The following is a 21,214-nucleotide window of genomic DNA, read 5'->3' as shown; positions in this document are numbered from 1 at the left end:
TCGAGTTACTCCTTTTTTTAGTTTTTCTATTTTCTTTTTACGAAAATGATTAACCTTACGCTCATTGGTTACTGTCATTAATAAAAGAAAAATCTTACAAAATGCGAACACAAAAGAAAATTGACTTTCTGTGAATGGACCTCACTTGTAAAATACTCTTTGATATATGTCAATAAATAATTTACTCAGAGTTCCTTTGTATAAAAACACTGATTGATAAATAGCCTAGATTCACGACGAAAGAATAAAATATGTGAAATAACAAATAGAAATTATAGAAAGGAAACAGCAGGGAATGCTGTTGCAATCTGTATTACGAAACACATCGGAAATACTGCAGAAAATAAATAAAGGTTCTCGACATTTGAATTTCACTAAGATGGAAATGAGTCAAGGAAAAAAAAAACGACACGCGTAGCCTACAGTTACCCGTCCATGTTAATGCGCCTGAAAGCTGAATTTGTTTTTTCTCTTACCTTCCCTAAGTGGAATTTTGAATTCTATTGATCGCTGATCTCTTTATAATTATAAAAGAAATATTAAATGATATATTTGTAAACAGACGATCAACAAAATACTTCGATCTGTGGAGATTAAGGTATAAATTAACATTTTGCTTTCATGTAGGTCGCTAAGAAGTAGTTTTATAGCTGATTACAAGAACGTGACCAAGAGTATAAGAAATCCTTGGCCAAGCATTGATTGTATCTTTCATCATTATGGTACAAGAACGGTGATTATTTTGATTAAAAAATAATAAATATTCAGTGATTTATGTTATTTTTTTTATTTATTTGGTTTCTTTGATTTGTTAGATTTTTTAAAATCCTTTTTTCCCTCAAAATGTATTTTATGACAGAATGACTATTGATTTATCTTTTAGGTTTCCAGGTCTGGCTTAATGTATGTACTTGCAATTTTTTTTATATCAAAATGAATAAATGCAGCACAATTTGTTTGCTTTCAAATTAAAAAAAAATAATACAAAATATCAAAAAAATGTTAAAAATTACTATTTTTGTAATGAAAACATCAATGATTTAATCACTGGATTAAATCAGTTTGATTTAATCATTGCCAACCCTGTAAAGGTATTTTCTTCTTGTGGATCGTTTTAATTTACGCTCATCTTTTAAAATTAAACACTCAAAGTCACTGGCTGCGATACTTGTTCAGTTATAGTTCATATATATATATATATATATAAATATATATATATTTTTATCTATATATATATATATATATATATACTATTATTATATATGATACTATATATTATATATATATATAAAAGTATGAATTAGGGAACTGCTTCCGCCTTTTTTTTATCGAGTCGAGTGACCCGGCAAGACCGCAAAAGATCTCTCTCTCTCTCTCTCTCTCTCTCTCTCTCTCTCTCTCTCTCTCTCTCTCTCTCTTCCAGTCGACCACCGAGACTTCCCAAGCATCGACTCGCCTAAGAAATTTCCGTTAAACTCAGCCGGGTTTAAAGTTTCATGAAAAAGATTTCCGTAAAGTGATTGGTGAGAGAGAGAGAGAGAGAGAGAGAGAGAGAGAGAGAGAGAGAGAGAGAGAGAGAATGAATGTCAGGAAAAAATGGAGTGAGAAAAATGTAGTAGATGAAAAATTGTTAAACAGCCTATCAAGTTGATTGGTATGAACTCGGCAAATATAAAGCATTGATTATTATACATATGGTATTTTCTCTCGCTCGCTCGCTCTCTCTCTCTCTCTCTTTCTATCTCTGATAAATTCCTTGTGTATATTAATCAAATGCATATCAAATGATTCACTCAATATGTATCTGAAAATAGTCGAATATGAAATCAATAGAATTTACATTCTTGCCTTGAATGTTCGTTTAGAATCTATAAATTCATTTCAACCACCGACTTATTTTCTCTCTATCAAATCGGTTTTGATCTTTGGGCCAAAGGGGACGCGACAATGAGTCGGAATTCCTCTCCAAAATATTCCCGTTAAATCTACTGGAACATCACCTGACTGCCAGCTGAAGATGGAAGAAAACTATCGGCTTTTATCCAAGCCCAGATTCATTGGGAATCCTTTCTGAGACACTTATAAAAACTTATAAAATGCTGATGACATGTAACTAGACTCAGACACCGAGAAACTATAGACATCTGTCCCTCTTATAGGAAAGAAAGAATTCGGGGACAGTTTTTTGTAAAATCTCTGGAATTATGTATACACTAGGAAACATGTATACAGAAATGTATGAAAATTCGTAAAGTAACTAAGTCTACGGGCAGAACCAGCTCAGTTTCAGGGAATCCCTTCTCACCCACACCGGGAGGGGAGGTAGGATGAAACCCCATTATAAGCAAACTTAGGGGTCCCCACCATAACCCTGCCAAGTTTCGTGCCCATCGGACCAGCCGTGATTGAATGACAGACAGACGGAAAGACATTACGCCCATTATAGTAAGATAATGGTAATATTATTATAGGCTACTGTGGTGGATCGCTGTCCAAGGGGAAAGGACGGGAGGCTTCGAAATTCAGCACAAAATTGATTTAATTTTCTTGCTAAATGATATAAGGACTGATGTTACGTTCGCTGCATGGTGAATGTAACATAACTACCACCGTTTCGGTTCATAGACAACACGTACTCTCTCTCTCTCTCTCTCTCTCTCTCACAGACCTCAGACCTACACAATGAAAATATATATCCTTAAATCCACGGTAGAAAGTGAAACAGGGACTTGGAAAAAGTAGTCTAATTCCCTGTTTCAATTACCTTTCTACCGTGGATTTAAGGATATTCTAAAGTACATGTTCCTTCGTGCAACGTTCGATATATATATATATGTATATATATATATATATATATATATATATATATATTAATATATATATATATATATATATATATATATATATATATTATATATATATAGTATATATATATATATATATATATATATATATATATATACATACACACACACACATATATATATATATATATATATATATATATATATATATATATATATATATATATATATATATTTATATATATATATATATATATATATATATATATATATATATATATATATATTTCTACGTTTATTGAACGCCTCGCCTTCCCAGCAGTTTTTAATTAATTAGAGTTATGAATGAGGAGCCATGTTTCATCCTAAAGCAACTGATTTTGGGAGAAAGCACGTCGTAGGAAGGAATTTCCGGTCTGACGGAAGCTTATGGTAAGATAGGCAAGTCACAAGAGTAGCTAGGCCTCGAGATGGATTTTAGGGACTTCTACAATAAGACCTATTTTCCTTCCCAATTTGCTGGCTGTGTTTACGCTTTCAGGCAGTGCCCGAGGCGGTATATGGAAGCCCCGTGATTCCCAGAGAACCAGCATCTCTCTCAGTCGACTGCAGTCGTGACCTCGGACGGATGTCCAGCCAGCGAGCCTCCCACACTTAAGCCTAACGGCGTTATTGGCGCGCCCAAATCTGAGACCAAGCCGGACGCCGCATTTTTCCACAAAGGTCCACTGAACATGGCATCCAGGTACGTCTAAAGTGTAAACTCCAAACCAGCACCTTTTACTACCATACGACTCTTGCTAATTTCATTTTCAAGTCTCACTTTTATCCCTCCTACATCAAAAGCCCTTTGTCCTCATCGGGCCACGTGCTTCCCCTTGTGACTTGTTAAAGACTAAGTCTTCAGTGCATACCTCAGTTAAAATTAGAGTTCCTTTACCCCAGTGTTATAGAACTGAATAATCGTAACTTGTGCAAGAAGTCCATTTTCTTTATCTTGTCTAATCTGGGATCTTTTTCCAGATTCCCTGAGTCACGTGTCAAGTCTGTCCGCCTGCAAGTGTTGCATTACTGCAAGATATCGAAACCCAGCTTTTATTACATGAATCACATTTTAGCCAGCTATCCATTTGTGAGAGATATATGGGTCCCAACGTGTGGACACGCTGCATTTACTTTTCTCCAGGCCAGTAAGGGCCTCATGTAAATAAATAGGTGTAAAGTAATTAGCTGAGTTTCTGGCGACTTTTTTCTCTAGAGTAAATGTTCACTTAAATTTTTTTTTTTTTTTTTACGGTAGGTTCAAGTAATTTACTTTGTTTTTTCCTTCAACTATACCTGTTTACGTATTGGAACCTCATCAAGGCCATGCCCATATGTAACAATGACGACTCCTTGCCAGCATCGAATCCGGGCTTGCTTAAAAAAGCTTGTAAATCGCGTTATCCCTTGTAAAACGTAGATGTAAATGTTTTTACCAAGCGCAGATCAAAGCACACTTGCAGCGGAAGACACACTGACTCACGGTAAGGTATACCATTCATGTAATATGATTATTTTATAACCAATGTTAGCTTAAGGTACGTTTAAGTATTTATTTTAGAAGTGGTTTAAAAGAGTGCTAAGTAGAAATATTATTATTGTAACGGCGAAAGCGCCAGAGCTTAATTTTAGCGGCAAGCAAACAATTTGCCCCGCGAATTCTCTGTGATTTTGTATTGTCGTGTATTGTATGAGCTCACACGAGCACCTGTTAGATAGATGCCAGAAAGTACTAGATCAAACTAGAAAGTGCTTTGCCAGGGTTTATTGCTGTGTTAGAAAGCCTAGCTAGTTAGGAGTGTTCTACTAATAGTTACGGCAAAAGAAGTGTACAATTCTTTTGTCTGTGATAGGTTAGGGGAATTCATTTTAACTTAGTTTTCATTCCAAGTGTTGGTAACCGCGTAGCCCTCACCTTAAGCTGAGCGTAAATGCTCTCAAACCTGCCAGCTCGTAAGCTTTGCGCATGCGCTTTCCCAGCCAACCCTTCGGTCTCACAACGCAGCCATGTTTTATCCCTTTAAGCATTATCTCAACGATTTAAGCAAAGTAACGTAAGTCTTGAAGTTTTAACGTAAATAAAATTAATCTCAGTACTAGTATCTATCATTCTGCCAGAGAAATGAACGTAATTCGCCTTGAATAAGAGATTAGAATTTTGTGTTGTAAATCGCCTTCGCGTTTACAGAAAATCAGCTGTTTGAACGACACGCTGCCCAACCCGCTCTGCTCGCCTCACCACGAGTCTCACCTAGCATCGCTCACTCGCTCGCTGAGCGAAAGTTTCATTTCCTTTCGTACGAAACATAACCTTTTCCATTTACAAATGTTTGCTAACATTTCATCTTAAAATCCTTACCGTCATTTTCACTTGTCACAGGGACCAAGTATCCTTACATAAAGTCAACGTAAATCTTCAAAGAGTAAATCACAAGAATTGTTAACGTAAAACGCATCATTGTGAAATTCATATTGAAACGCAAATCATTTCATATAAGCGCAAGCCACTACCATTAACGTAAACATCGTTCACCGCGAGCGCGTTATCATTTTCATAAAACGTATTCCAAAGCAATTCTTTCATTACACGTTAACGTAAGTAAATCATTTAACGCAAGTTGCGTCGTATTAAAACTAAAAGTATTAGTTCAATTAAATACAAGGGAGTTTGTCATATATCATTTTTCACCCTCTCAGAGAGAGAGAGAGAGAGAGAGAGAGAACCAGAACCTATTATTCACGAAGCCAAGAGTACTACGTTCACTACTTATATGCATGCAGAATTAACATTATTTTAGTCTCTTGTGTCTCCTTTACACTGAGCGTGATACGTACGCGCCTGTGTCCATTGCAGTTTTGCTAGCATTTATTTAATTTACCGAGTACTTCAGCAAAGGACTGAGCATTTTCAGTTACTATTACCTGTCGTTGCCCGAGTGGTCTTTTCCATTTTTTATCACAAAAGACTTGCGTATACCGCAAGCACAAACCGCACAGTGTGCCACAGCAACCTTCATTACTTCCATCAAGGAAGTCGTTACCAGTTTAGGACTGGCCACCATCAGTGCACGTCAGGTCTTACCATTTTACAGTGCCGCTAATTCTTGACACTGTCCATCGACTGGCTGCTGAAGTACTTCCACCTTTTACTTTCTCTCCTCCACCATTACACTCTGCCACGAGCAGTGCCATTTCTCTTCAGTATATTTGAGTATACTGCATTTAGTGTCGTCCGACAGGACACACCAGCACGCTACCAGTGCTCCATAGGAACGCCTCCTCATAAGTGCCGTGCACCTGTACAGACGTACAGGTAGCTCTTTACCTGCGTGTCCGTCCTTACGGAACGCCCAATCCATTAGTGTATCAGCTATCCCGGATCACCCAGTCAAGGGAACGCCTCCCGAAGTGCCGCAATACCAGCACTACTAGTGCTGTCCCAAAAGGAACGCCTCCTGAAAGTACCGTGCACCTGTACAGACGTACAGTTAGCCCTATACCTGCGTGTCTGTCCTACGGAACGCCCATTCCATTATTGTATCCGCTATCCCGGATCACCCAATCAAGGGAACGCCTCCAAAAGTACCGCAATAGCAGCACTACTAGTGCTGTCCAAAAGGAACGCCTCCTGAAGCGCCGTGCACCTGTACAGACGTACAGGTAGCCCTATACCTGCATGTCCGTCCTACGGAACGCCCATTCATTAGAGTATCCACCATTTCGGATCACTCAACCAAGGAACGCCTCCATAAGTGCCGTGCACCTGTATTGGACCTACAGGTTGCCCATTCCAGCGTCTCCCAACTTAGGAATGCCCTTAAGTGTGACGTACGCCGCACACTATTTGATTTTCCGCCTCATCAGAAGGTGCCATTCCCAACTGCCACAGAGCACCCAGTCTTTTCAGACTTTGTCATTACCACATTGCAGAGCCCATTTCCAAGTGAGTGCCACTTTACACAGTAGGCACTCCCATTCCATCCAGAACACCCTTCCTGGCCATTATTTTCAACTCTGTCCGAGCCTCTGCTGCAGCCTAAGGGAAATGTCTTCCCCTGCTTCCCGCGACTTCTTTGTCGTACAGCTAGAGAAGCTCTGAGCCCTCATAACTCTGGGCAAGGAGGCCGGTTACACTGGACCAGCACTTGACCAGTGGATAATGGCGCAGCAGGATGCCGCACGCCTGCAAGAAAGGGAAGAAAGAGAAACCAAGAGAAAAGCCAGAGAAGCAGAAAGGAAGGCAAATGAAGAAGAGAGAAAGCATGAGCTAGCTCTCAAGGAGAAGGAACTCAAAATCAAGCGGGAGAAGGCCCGTAAGGAGAGTATCCTAGCTCAAGCCACTCTGCCAGCTTCCAGCCCTGCACCCACTGTCTCTCACAGTCCCGCCGTCTCTGGTCAGCCTCTTACCATTTTACCGCCTACCTCCTCCACTTTGGAAGAGGTAAGCCCACCAGTTAACCCCGGACTTGTTTCCGAGGGTGATTCAACAGAGGACTCTTCACCTGTGCCCGAGCATACTGCCAGCCTTGGTGACTCCACAGATTCGCAACCTGTGGGGCCATCTCGGCCTTACTGTCCAGTGCCACGGAAGAGGTTCTGGAACAAGTTCTGCCGTGACTGTGGCCGCAAGGGTCACATGTCTGCCAACTATGGAGGGTGCGCAAATTTTAATATTCCTGCCATTGCAATGGCCGTTACCAATCCTGCTTTGCTAGGACCCCCGGCTAAGGGCCCTATAACCGTCGCACCCCTCCAAAGCCATTATCCGCTAAGCCACGTCAGAGCCTACGACAACTCTGGCGCACAAATCTCCCTGATACGGGAAGATCGAATCCCCCGAGGGGCTAACGTCGATAGACGTCAATTAATCACCATTGAAGGTATCAACCATATTAAACTGATCCTTCCGGCCGTCCAATTGAGGGTCACCAGACCTAGTTTCTCCAAAGTATGTACTCTTGCAGTTGCAAGCTACATTCCAGGAGGTTATGACCTCCTCCTAGGGCAAGACATGAAGTCTCCCTCTCATTTCAAAAAGCCTAGGGGTCCTAACCCCACGACAAGCTACTCCAAAGCAAGGAGCCATCCAAGAAATACTTCCTCCAGGAAGTACGGCCACCAACAGTCTTCCCCGTTACCAAGGAGGGAGATTGACCATTCACAGTTCTGTTGCAAGACCTGTAACGTACTAGGGCACTCCACGAATTGGCCTAGGTGCCCTAGCCGACTACCAGCAGCGGACACTGACCATATTCTACAAGGCTCAGCCTTCCAAAAGAGACAGGAGCCTCTGTCTCCCATTTCCAAGGGCACGCTGAGAGGTATTGCACCTCCGGTACCCGCCACAAGTCCAATCGACCTCAACTCTTTGCCAGTACCACTTGGCAGCACTGGGCAGTGCCAAGCTCCGTCCAGCCTGGACGTAGAGCCACCACTGAACTTGACCTCTGCGCCTGGCCCCGAGCTAGCGCCGGCGCCTAACCTAATCAAGGATCCTCCTACAGGAGATCCTCCAACAGGCATGGAGCTTACCGCAGCCCATGGCCAATCTCCAGCCCATAATTCTTCTTCGGCCTCACCTCTGTCGCCCGAGGATGAACCTCCAGCAGACCTTACCTTCATACCTCCTCTGGAAAACCAGGAACTGCCCGACCAGGAGTCAGCCTGGAGTCTTACCCTTACGACGGCTGTCGCAGCAGCCGGAGTGAGGGCCTCCCCTGCAGTAGGTTCCACCTCTACGACGGTTGCTGCAGAAACCGAAGTAGGGTGTTCTCCTGCAATCCCTTAGATTACCACTGCCTCTGCTCCTGACGGCGTTTCTGGCCTTACCCCAGAGTCGGTGCCTCCGTCTACTCCTAGGACTGGTATAGCCAGGTCCTGGAGGAATAAGAAAAAGAAGAAGGGACGTAACAAATCATTAACACACTAACCAAAGAGCCACATGCTCTCCTTGACACCTGTGCCCGAGGTACAGTGTCACATTCATTTGCAGAGTGATCCTGGCACCTACCCAGAGAAGGTAGCCAGCCTGATCTCTGCCAGTAAACTAACCCTCTAACCCCTAGCAATTGTAATACTAACCCTCACTTAAATATAATTACCTCATTACATTTCCATCCTGGTATTCTACTAACCACTCATCATCCTCACGCATCATTACCTCATCTCATGTATTCTAACAATTCCTGCGACACATCACTGCTGTGCGTACCACACTCTGGAATGATTGCATCTCCAATTAACTGTATTGAGTAGGTTAGGCTAATGATTTAGTACCAGGGCACTAGGGTAGTAGCAGAAAAAATTTTCAAGTAACCTTATCTAGGGGTAGAGTAGACTGTCGTCACAGACAACCCGTAGTTATCACTTAGGCTAGACTACATTACTCCATTAAGTTAGTACGCTTAGCATCTCCACATATAAGTTAGGTAGGCCACTGTAGTTAGCTGTATCGCTGCTCAAAAAACTTTAGTTAGAGTAGGAGAACTGGGTAGTCGAGACGATCAACTTATTTAAGCCAAGGCCTTCACGCCTGAAAGGGAGTGAATGCCTTCTTAACAGGGGGAGCTGCTACGTTTATTGAACGCCTCGCCTTCCCAGCAGTTTTTAATTAATTAGAGTTATGAATGAGAAGCCATGTTTCATCCTAAAGCAACTGATTTTGGGAGAGAGCACGTCGTAGGAAGGAATTTCCGGTCTGACGGAAGCTTATGGTAAGATAGGCAAGTCACAAGAGTAGCTAGGCCTCGAGATGGATTTTAGGGATTTCTACAATAAGACCTATTTTCCTTCCCAATTTGCTGGCTGTGTTTACGCTTTCAGGCAGTGCCCGAGGTGGTATGTGGAAGCCCCGTGATTCCCAGAGAACCAGCATCTCTCTCAGTCGACTGCAGACGTGACCTCTGACGGATGTCCAGCCAGCGAGCCTCCCACACTTGAGCCTAACGGCGTTATTGGCGCGCCCAAATCTGAGACCAAGCCGGACGCCGCATTTTTCCACAAAGGTCCACTGAACATGGCATCCAGGTACGTCTAACGTGTAAACTCCAAACCAGCACCTTTTACTACCATACGACTCTTGCTAATTTCATTTTCAAGTCTCACTTTTATCCCTCCTACATCAAAAGCCCTTTGTCCTCATCGGGCCACGTGCTTCCCCTTGTGACTTGTTAAAGACTAAGTCTTCAGTGCATACCTCAGTTAAAATTAGAGTTCCTTTACCCCAGTGTTAGAGAACTGAATAATCATAACTTGTGCAAGAAGTCCATTTTCTTTATCTTGTCTAATCTGGGATCTTTTTCCAGATTCCCTGAGTCACGTGTCAAGTCTGTCATCCCACAAGTGTTGCATTACCGCAAGATATCGAAACCCAGCTTTTATTACGTGAATCACATTTTAGCAAGCTATCCATTTGTGAGAGATATATGGGTCCCAACGTGTGGACACGCTGCATTTACTTTTCTCCAGGCCAGTAAGGGCCTCATGTAAATAAATAGGTGTAAAGTAATTAGCTGAGTTTCTGGCGACTTTTTTCTCTAGAGTAAATGTTCACTTTAAATTTTTTTTTTTTTTTTTACGGTAAGTTCAAGTAATTTACTTTGTTTTTTTCTTCAACTATACCTGTTTGCGTATTGGAACCTCATCAAGGCCAGGCCCATACATAACAATATAAATCATATATATATATATATATATATATATATATATATATATTATATATATATATATATATATATCTCTTTTATCTACCCTCTCTCTCTCTCTCTCTCTCTCTCTCTCTCGTCTCTCTCTCTTCTCTCCTCTCTCTCATCTCTCTCTCTCTGCTAATTACCACTAATTTCGTAATGACGCCCATTGCCTTAATCTGAGGTTTTCGGTATGACGGCTATTTCGTAATTCTAACTATTATTGTGATTCACCTCCCGGTGAAGGAAATCCTTCGAGGATATTATAAATGGAAAGAGCAATCCAGGTGTGGAGAGCATGCGAATAAAATGCTCCAGTTCAGAGAATCAGGGTTTAAAGAAACTAATGATGTCTGAGAATTTGTATTTTCTTTCTCTGTTACCAACACCAACATATTTTTTTTTTTTTTTTTTGCTCGCTACCTCGTCCAGAATTTTTATTATTTTTTTTATTTTTTAAAATTTTCAAATTTTAAGTTTTTTAATTTTCAAATTTTTTTAAACTGTAGTTATCAGTGTGAACGGCCCTATCCCCTTAATGATGTCTGAGAATTTTTTTTTCTGTTACTAACACCAACATTTTTCTTTGCCCAATACCTCGTTCAGAATTTTTATTTAAAAAAAATATTTTATTTATTTATTTTTTTGGTAACTAGTTATCAGTGTGAATGGCCTATCCCTTCCGATAATTTACCAAAAATTTTTCCCTCCTTTATTTTCTTTTTGCTTTGTGTAAGCGCATGAAACGTTATCCCAGTAAAAAAAATGAACAGTAATATCACTAATGACTCTATTTGTTATCCCAGACACTCAAACGAAGGAAATAACACTGCCAAAAATAATGCACAGACCGGGCCAGTTTCCAGCGCTTAGCGAAATTCAGAAAATAGGAAGTGGCATTGAATTCCTCTCAGATTAACGTCAGAATTTCTCACGATCCTCAAAAGCCGGAAGAGAATGTAAATGCTTGTAATCTTCTCCTGAAATATTCTATTCAGATCTCCCTTTCTGCCACGGAAGTGAAGTCGGTCCTGTTGGAATGACTTCCCTTGTAGATTACAAGTGTTTTACGCTTCATTATGTTATTAGGCTCTGAAAGTCGAATGATTTATGCAAAGGAGGAAGAGACTCTATACTGTGGAAATAACCTTTCGTCTGAAAAGTTTACGTTTTAAGTAAAAGGATGAGGAACAAACTGATTGTCGAATTTGCACTTTGTCAAATACAAAATATATCCATTTATTTTCTAGCTGAAGTCATGCATTCCATTTGCAAAGTGATTCATTGACTTATTATCAGGAATAATGCCGTACATGGGAAATCATTAAGAATATGTTTACAGAATGTATGGCTATTGCCAAAACATACATATACAGACAAAACAAACGAAATTTTATTTTTTTACATCACCTTTTCCTTCAGTGCCTTCTGGGTTGATTATCATTTTTCACCTAACGCTCCACCTTTTTTTTTCTTCCAGGTGCTGTCAGACGTATGATTCTATGGAACTCCCCCTAATGCAAACCCTATAATCAGTGTAGTAAATCCAAGAGATTAAACAACTTTGTGTGTGTGTATGTGTGTATTCACCAGTAAGGATAAGATGGACAAGAAACGAAGTAAATGAAACATAGAAAACATGAAAAGCTCATGTAATGAGTTTCAGGGAAAGGATTCATTTCTGCTTTTTTGAGGTCTTGTGCCTCGGAATCAAAGATTCTTCAAAAGTATCTTTTAATTGACCGAAAATACTCAAATGTTAAATAGTTACATAATCAATTGTTACGAAATAATGGCGTTGCCTGCTAGTGATTTAATATATTTTGTTTTAAAGTGGCTCCACGTATAAATAATTTCAAATGATACAAAAGTAATGCCTGCGATTGAGTTTTATGGTTTGCTTTGAAGTGAATATTATTGACCTTTTATGATAAAATATGTGAGATTCATCGTATACATTTTTGTTAATGAAAATGATATCACGTTCATCATTATTTTTTTATTACACTGGTGTCAACCAAATAGTTTTATATCATAAATATTAATAAGGTTCCTGACAATTATACTCCGTCTCTACATAATGTCATTTCACGTTACAATATTTATACATAAATAAATGCATACATTATTGTACAAACAAGCAAACAAATGCACACACATATATACATATGTGTGTGTAATATGAATATTTTCACTTTTTGTCCATTTGTATGAATTAATTTCTTCTCGCCAGTCTTCATTCATTTTAATAATGATGTCTGTATGATTAAGAATGATATTTTAATGTAAAAAATAAACGCAGTCTCATCTGTATTAAAAAAGAATCATTTGTCTGGTGGTGAATGGAATCTATTGAAAGTGTTGCCAATTATTATTGAGGCACTGTTTCGTCCTTCAGTGGTGCCACAGATAATTCATTGACAGTGGAAATTATTCACAAGGTATAGTGAATTTTGACAGAATTTTGACAGATAAAGTCCTCGACGAACTGTCTGAAATCGACACACACATACACTCAGAAGATTTCGACTTATAACAGACGTTTCTCTCTTCTCTCTCTCTCTCTCTGAAAGGAAATGAAAATGTCTGAAAGAATTTTTCTAATGCGGATACATTAGACCTGGTAGTTTTACATAAATAGATAAGAAGAGTGCTTGGGAAACACTACAATTTTTAGCAGAACCAAGAAAGCTGTTTATCAAATTCACCTCTCTCTCTCTCTCTCTCTCTCTCTCTCTCTCTCTCCTCCCTCTCCTGCGATTCTCCCTGCTCGTCTCTCTCTCTCTCTCTCTCTCTCTCTCAATTTTAGTTTTTGTGTTATTTATTAATTGGTGATTCTGTAGATTATATGCATGATGATATTCTATCACAAAAGTCAAGTCAAAAGTCAGTCCTTTTAATGATTCTGAGAAAGCGCAGTAACAGCTTGATCACACTTGAGGATTTGAAGCATAATTTAATTTTTTTTTAGCATCAAGAATTCTGTCTCTTTCTTTGTTGGTCGTATGAATTATTAGAAAAGGTTATAATAATTATTGTTTTTAGCATGACGGATCAGTGAGGGTTTTTTTTTTTTATTCGTTAAACTATCGCTATCTATTTTTATGTAGATTCGTACATGACCTCATCTAAATTCAGAAAGGGCACTGGAGTCCAGCGGAATGCAGTATTCCAGTTTCAATATGCGGTAATTGCGTTACGATCATCATAGAGCCGGTATATGTATTACAGAGCATTCGGAATAAAATAGCAGTTTTTGTGCTCTGCGCTACGGACGATTAGATTAATGTGTGTGTATCGTGTATTGGAATCGATCATTTTATAAAAAAAAAAAAAAAAAAAAATAGAAAGACGACACCCTTTTTTCTACTGAATTTGTACTAAATAATGACTGTGGTTGTCAGAATGTAAACGCAGAACTGTTGCAATAAAATGGTTTTTTTTTTAACTCCACTCAAGATCATTTTACCGAAGCATTTATAACTTTTAGAAAACATTTCTTTTTTTTTTAATATCCCCTTCCAGGTAATGGTCTTATTTCTTTCTAACTTCTCATTATGGAAGATGTTAAAAGAGGCAATAAGCGTCAATATTGTCAAGATAAGTTAAGCTACCGTAATGTAATAGGATTATCCTTCAGTCATATAGAATATTATAGTTGTATGGATAGAAAGCTAAACATATAAAAAGTAAATAGACAAAACAGAGATGGAGAGACATTTTGATCATTATTATCGAAAATTCACTCAGATAAACCCTCAGTTCTCAAATCTCTTCAAATTGTTATTATTACTTAAGAAATATATATGTGGAGTCCTAACACCTATATTCTGTTTGTACATGTTTACTTTGTTCGATTAGTTATTTGATAACTATATGCTTTACATGCCCATTAAGAGGGACTGGTTCCGTATGTCTTTACCCTCTGGTGTCAACAAGTATGGATCGTATGGCTACGATCCATCAAAGTCAAAAAGCCCCCAGACGATAATTCGCTGTTTGTATACAAGGACAGGGGGCCATGTATTTTCCCTGCCAGACGTGATATATATATATATATATATATATATATATATTATATAAGTATATATATTTAATAGTATATATATGTATATATATTTATATATATATATACTATACATCTTAATATATATTATATATATTTAATTAATATTATATACTAATATTAATAAAAATAGATTTATAATAGTTTATCTATCATAGTTATAATTACACTGATTGTAGAGTTGGTGCGCCGTCAAAGTCCAGGATATATCATTAATGCGCCACTAAGCAATATAGGGTGAGAACCTCTGGAACTTTAGATACAACACACACACACACACACACACACACACACACACACACACACACACACACACACATATATATATATATATATATATTACTATATATATATATATGTGTGTGTGTGTGTGTGTATGTGTGTGTTGTATCTTAAGTTCCAGAGGTTCTCAACCTTTATTGCTTAGTGGCGCATTAATGATATATCCTGATTTTGCACCAACTCTACAATCAGTGTAATTACAACTATTATTATATAACCCTTCTACATATTAAACTGTACACAAAGGTACACGTTATGTAGGGCTACCCATAATATTAGTTCAAATACGTATGCACACATGTGTAATGGTTATGATAATGAAGTAATACCGTAATAATAATAATAATAATAATAATAATAATAATAATAATAATAATAATAATAATAATAATAATAATAATAATAATAATAATAATAATTGTTATTATTATTTTTTTCTATCATTATATATGAATGAATTAATGAGCACATGGGAATGATGTACAACATACATTCCAGTTGTAGAGTAATTATACCTGATTAATGGGACACTTGCGCCTGTCTGGATTTGCTTATCCTTTCGATGTTAGGAGGGACACTGGACAGGCACACTCATTTCCTCTTCAACACTCAGCAATCTAGACCTCTTGTTAGCTTTGATGTTTGTGAGTGTTGAAAATTCTAGTTCACACAGATATGAGGTCGAGAACTGCAGCAATATTTTCTGGGCTTTTAGGGCTACGTGAGAGTGTTCCTTTCCCATTCTTATCCAAAAGCTTTCTAGCGACATATCCAAGTACTCCAGTTTTAGCGTGCGGTCATTACGGACACATACATACATACATGCACACAAGACCAGTAAACAGACAGTCACCACACCCCACACACACACACACACACACATATATATATATATATATATATATATTATATTATATATATATATTATATATATATATATATTGGGGATAGTCGTGGCGCAGAAGGGCGCCGCGGCGCTCAGGTTGAGAATCACTAAACCAAGAGGTTCATATTTGAATTTAAATTACAACTTGTCATTTATAATTATCATCCCTGGGTGGGGGTTGTTTTAAAGGGAACGTTTATTTCGCTCTTGTTATTAAGGATTTAATACGCATGTGTTTGTGTGTGTGTGTGTGTGTGTGTACATAACCCCTCCTTGGATCAATCCTATATTTGCTGGAAGTTTTATGCCCCGTAATTGTCAAGTTCCTGGGATATTAGGCCCTCAGCATATCGCTACCTAATAGGCGATATACTAGTATGTTTTGAAGCGCCGTCAATGGATTGATAAATAACGTAATTCCACAATAACTGAACTGCCAAAAATATATCTATTTTTAGCAACTCTGTTCAGCTACATTTAGTAAAAAAAAATATTCCGGGAAATCTTTGTATGTTCCTCTCTAACTAAATTGACAGTGAAAATTACAATTAACCAAAGGATTTAAAAACTATAGTTTCAAAAGTGTGAGAGCAGATAAATCTTCTGAGCTATAGCAAACACTTATGAAGAGACTAATAATATCTCAGGAACAAGAACATAATAAAATAAATAAATACATAAACAGAGAAAAAAAATTAAACAAATTAAATAAATAAATAGATAAAAATAAAATTAAATAAATTAAATTCACAAATAAATTAATAGATATAAATAAAATCAAATAAATTAAACACACAAATAAATATATAAATAAAAATAAAATAAAATAAAATAAATAAATATACTTAAAAATAAAACAAAACAAATTAAATACAAGAATAAATAAATAGATAAAATTAAAATAAAATAAATAGAAAATAAATAAAAATAAAATTAAATAAATTAAATAAATATAATATAGATAAATATCTAATTAAATAAATTAAATAAAGATAAAAATAAAATAAAATAAATTAAATAAATAAATAAATAGATAAAAATAAGAGGAAATAAATTAAATAAATAAATGAATAGATAAAAATCAAATTAGAAAAATTAATTAAACAAATAAATGGTTAAAATATAATTACAAAATTAAATAAATAAATAAATAGATAAAAATGAAATTAAATATATTAAATGAATAAAAATTTGATAAAAATAAAATTGAATAGATTAAATAAATAGATAGATAGATACAAATAAAATCAAATTAATTAATAAATAAATGAATAAATAAATAAATGGATAGATAAAAATAAAATTAAATAAATTAAATAAACAATAAATAAATAAATAATAAAGATAAAACATAAAATGTAAGAATTAAATAAATAAATAAAGTGATAAAAATAAAATTAAATAAATAAATAGATAAAAAATAAAAATAACTAAATAAGTAAATAAATAGATAAAATAAAATTAAACATAATAAATAAATAAATAGATATAAATGAAATAAAAATTAATAAAAATAAAATTAATAAATTAAATAAATGATAAAATAAGTAGTTAAAAATAAAATAAAATAAATAAAATAAATAAATAAATAAATAGATAAAAATAAAAGTTAACAATTAAATAAAAATAAAAATGAATAAATTAAATAAAAATGAAAAGATAAATTTAAAAAAATAAATAAATAACTAAAAAATAAAAGATTAAAATTAAATTAAACAAATAATAAAAAATAAAATTACATTAATTATATATATATATCACACAGACACACACACACACACTATATAGTATATTTATATCTATATATATATATAAAAATATATTATATATATATATATATATATACTACACACACACACACACACACACACACATATATATATATATATAATATATATATATATATATATACATATATATATATATATATATCTATATATATATATATATATATATATAAATAAAATAAATAATAAATAGATATTGAATAAATTAAAAATAAATAAGATAAATAGATAAAATAAAAATCAAATAAATAAACAAATAAATAAATAAATAAAAACAAAATAAATTAAATAAAATTCAAAAAATTCAAATAAATTAAATAAAATTAAATCAATTCAATAAATAAATAAGTATATAATAAAATAAATCATTAACCATCAGAATTTCTCCGAAAAGGGTGACACTCTAGTTCTAGCTATCAGGTAGCAGCAGCGTGGCGACTCTTGTCATCTGTACTGCAATCACACAAGCTATGCCCAGACGCTTAAAAACGCACGTAATAATGCACACTTATCCATTCATTCTCATGGCCGGGAATAATATCGCGTTCTTGCATTAGAAAGCACGAAGCAAGCACACGTCTTTAAAACTTCCCACAAAGAAACGTGGGCCAAAACCTCACGGATGTAAAATGTAAAAAAAAAAAATAAATAAATAAAAAAATAAAATAAATGCTTTCATCTCCCAGAAGTAGGATACAAAGTACACTTCTAAGAAAGTACAGTGAAATCCACTTGACAATGCCAGCCAGAATGCTTTTAATACATGCAAAAGCTTTCATGTTATTTTTTTTCATGAATTGTACACACGAATTCTCAGAGAACTACGAGGACTCACGTAATGACACTTGATGGAACTCTCTTAATTGAGGGGTTAAGGATGTGAGAGCATCCCCAGTGTGGCTCAAATAGCGGCACTTGTCCCTCTGAATGAATTCTGTTTTAAAAGCTTTGGGCGTTTTCGCTTCGTGACTGACTCTGGGAGCGCCTTTGATAATAGATTTTGTAATGATAAAAACACATGAGCATATATATATATATATATATATATATATATATATATATATATATATATATTTTGTCTGTCTGTTGGATAAAATATAACTGCGAACTTTTCAACTAAGTGATATAAACAGCAAAAAGTGATGAGTTACCTGATACAGTGGTTCCCAAACCTGACCATCATACCAAGGAACCCCCAGGGATCCTGATAAATATAATCAAATTCAATTCAATTTTTTAATATATATATGTCAATTTTATATAGGATTAATTATTATATATATGTATATATATATATATATATTATATATAAATATATTCAATGGAAAATCAGAAGCACAAACGTCGTTGTGAATCCATTTACCTTTTCGCCCATAACCACCCATTCTCTCTCTCCTCTCTCTCTCGCGTGACATCCCAGCTCACAGTCTTACACGAAAATAAAAAATTGAATATTACGAACGAAAGCGCATGTTGCAATACCTGGCAACGACATCTTCAGCCTTCACGCGATTAATAGACTTTTTGAAAGTTAAATAAAAAAAAAAAAAAACTGAGCTGGCGAGATCAGTAATTCTCACTTCTCTGTTTTCATTTTTTTATTTTCATCTACTTCCTTCGCTACTTACATCACCCAATTCGCAATGCAATCTGTAACACTCTCCACATTATGATGGCATTACACCTTCGAAAATAAAAGAAATATATATAGAACTGAATAGAACTTAATGAATTTGACGTATCAGATGGGTGCACAGAGACAGACTTGATTCAAGGAAGGGATACGACACAAATTGCTGAAGGAAAACTGAACAGGACACTGGAAAATATAAAGACACGTTTCCAGAGCTCATTTGCTGCGTGTTTAGGTTGTGATTGTAAATACCAACTTGAGTAATCTTGCAAATGTGATGCAGCAGAGAGACAGAATAACGTAGAAGCATTCATTCCTATTCACAGAGGGTTAGATACAGCAGCTGCATACAGTTTGCCACGAAACGGCAATATCACCCGCATGGATGGATTACAAGAAAGTATTTTCTGTATCGCGTATAATGCTGAATGAAAGTCTCACGGCCCATGAAATTCTTAGCCACGGTTCACGAAACTTTCAGCCACGGCCAGGTGGTGACATGTGTTGTTAGTACCTATAGCGGTGTCCAACACACACGATCATGACTAACTTTTAACCTTTAATAAAATAACAACTACTGAGGCTAGAGGGCTGCAATTTGGTATGTTTGATGATCGGAGGGTGGATGATCAACATACCAATTTGCAGCCCTCTAGCCTCAGTAGGTTTTAAGATCTGACGGCGGATAGAAAAAGTGCGGAAGGAGAGAGACAAAAGCCATCGAAAACATAAAAATGGCGATGGTAAACACATTCCACCACGAAGGTGCCCTGAAGGTTAGATGCTGCTGTCAAATTTCTACGCTTCACAGGAAAAAACTAGCGAAGTATAACTTACATCAAAACAAGACCAAAAGAGGTTTAATGAAAAAAGAATGAGAAAATAATTCCCAACGTATTTGGAACCAAGGAACACCTCCATGGTAATAATTAAGATATAAGTTTAATCCATTTAAAATACTTTTTTTATAGTGAAGTCTAAATTCAAAGGTAACGATAAACATGTCCAAAGACAATAGATTTACGTCTTGCATTTAGAGATATATTCTAAACTTGGAGACATTTTTCAGCCTCTGATAAAAATTTCAAGAAGGGGCATATCTTAAATTCCATTATAGCAAGTGAATAAATCTCTCTCTCTCTCTCTCTCTCTCTCTCTCTCTCTCTCTCTCTCTCTCAATTTAACCTAAGTGATATATCTAGTTTAAAGAAATATTTTCTTTTTTTATGACTTCCCTATTTTAATGAGATTCTGGTTCAATCTCACACAGACATTAAGAAGACGCTTTTAAAAACTCACTCAGAAGAACACGACAAAAAAAATCTTTTTTAAGTTATCATCTTTTTTATAATCATATTTTTCAAGACATATTACGAGAATGATCAGACTTCGTAATAAATCAGATGGAATTCTAGCCATTATATCTATATATAGAAATTCTTATGTGTTCGGATAAAATCAACAGAATCATGATTAGGCTCCAAGACATGTCCTTTGCAACTGGTATAGTATCGAAAACTCGATACGATTTTGAACGCGTCAACTGCACGAAAATCTTAAAAAAAAAAAAAAAAAAAAAAAAAAAAAACTCCAGTAACTTCGTCCAATATAGCTGAAAGCTCTGACCTTATGCACAGGCATTAAAGGCTTTAACTACGAGAACTGCATTTAATTAATGCTTCGTGTGGGATCAGTGAACTCACTTTATCAGCTGATTAAATTCACGTACCCGATATTACAACGTACGTAAGCAAGGAGGCGGAAAATCACTTAGAATTCTCTAAAATGTAAACGATACATAAATTTTATTTTTGTCACTTACAAATGGGCGATCGAACTCGGGACTACCGAAGCGGTAGGCGAGGACGTAAACCACTCGTCCGACGAGGCAATGCCCTAAACTATAACCTTACTAAATTGGAACCTTTAGTTACAATAAAAAAAAAAAATGTCAGTATGTTTAATTGGTTTTAAAATGGCAGTCCTTTGATTTTTATTTCTTTAATTACTTTTTTTTATTAAGCAGTAT

Source organism: Macrobrachium nipponense, chromosome 39 (assembly GCF_015104395.2).
Source record: "Macrobrachium nipponense isolate FS-2020 chromosome 39, ASM1510439v2, whole genome shotgun sequence".
Classification (NCBI taxonomy): domain Eukaryota; kingdom Metazoa; phylum Arthropoda; class Malacostraca; order Decapoda; family Palaemonidae; genus Macrobrachium; species Macrobrachium nipponense.
This window is presented reverse-complemented; position numbering follows the sequence as displayed.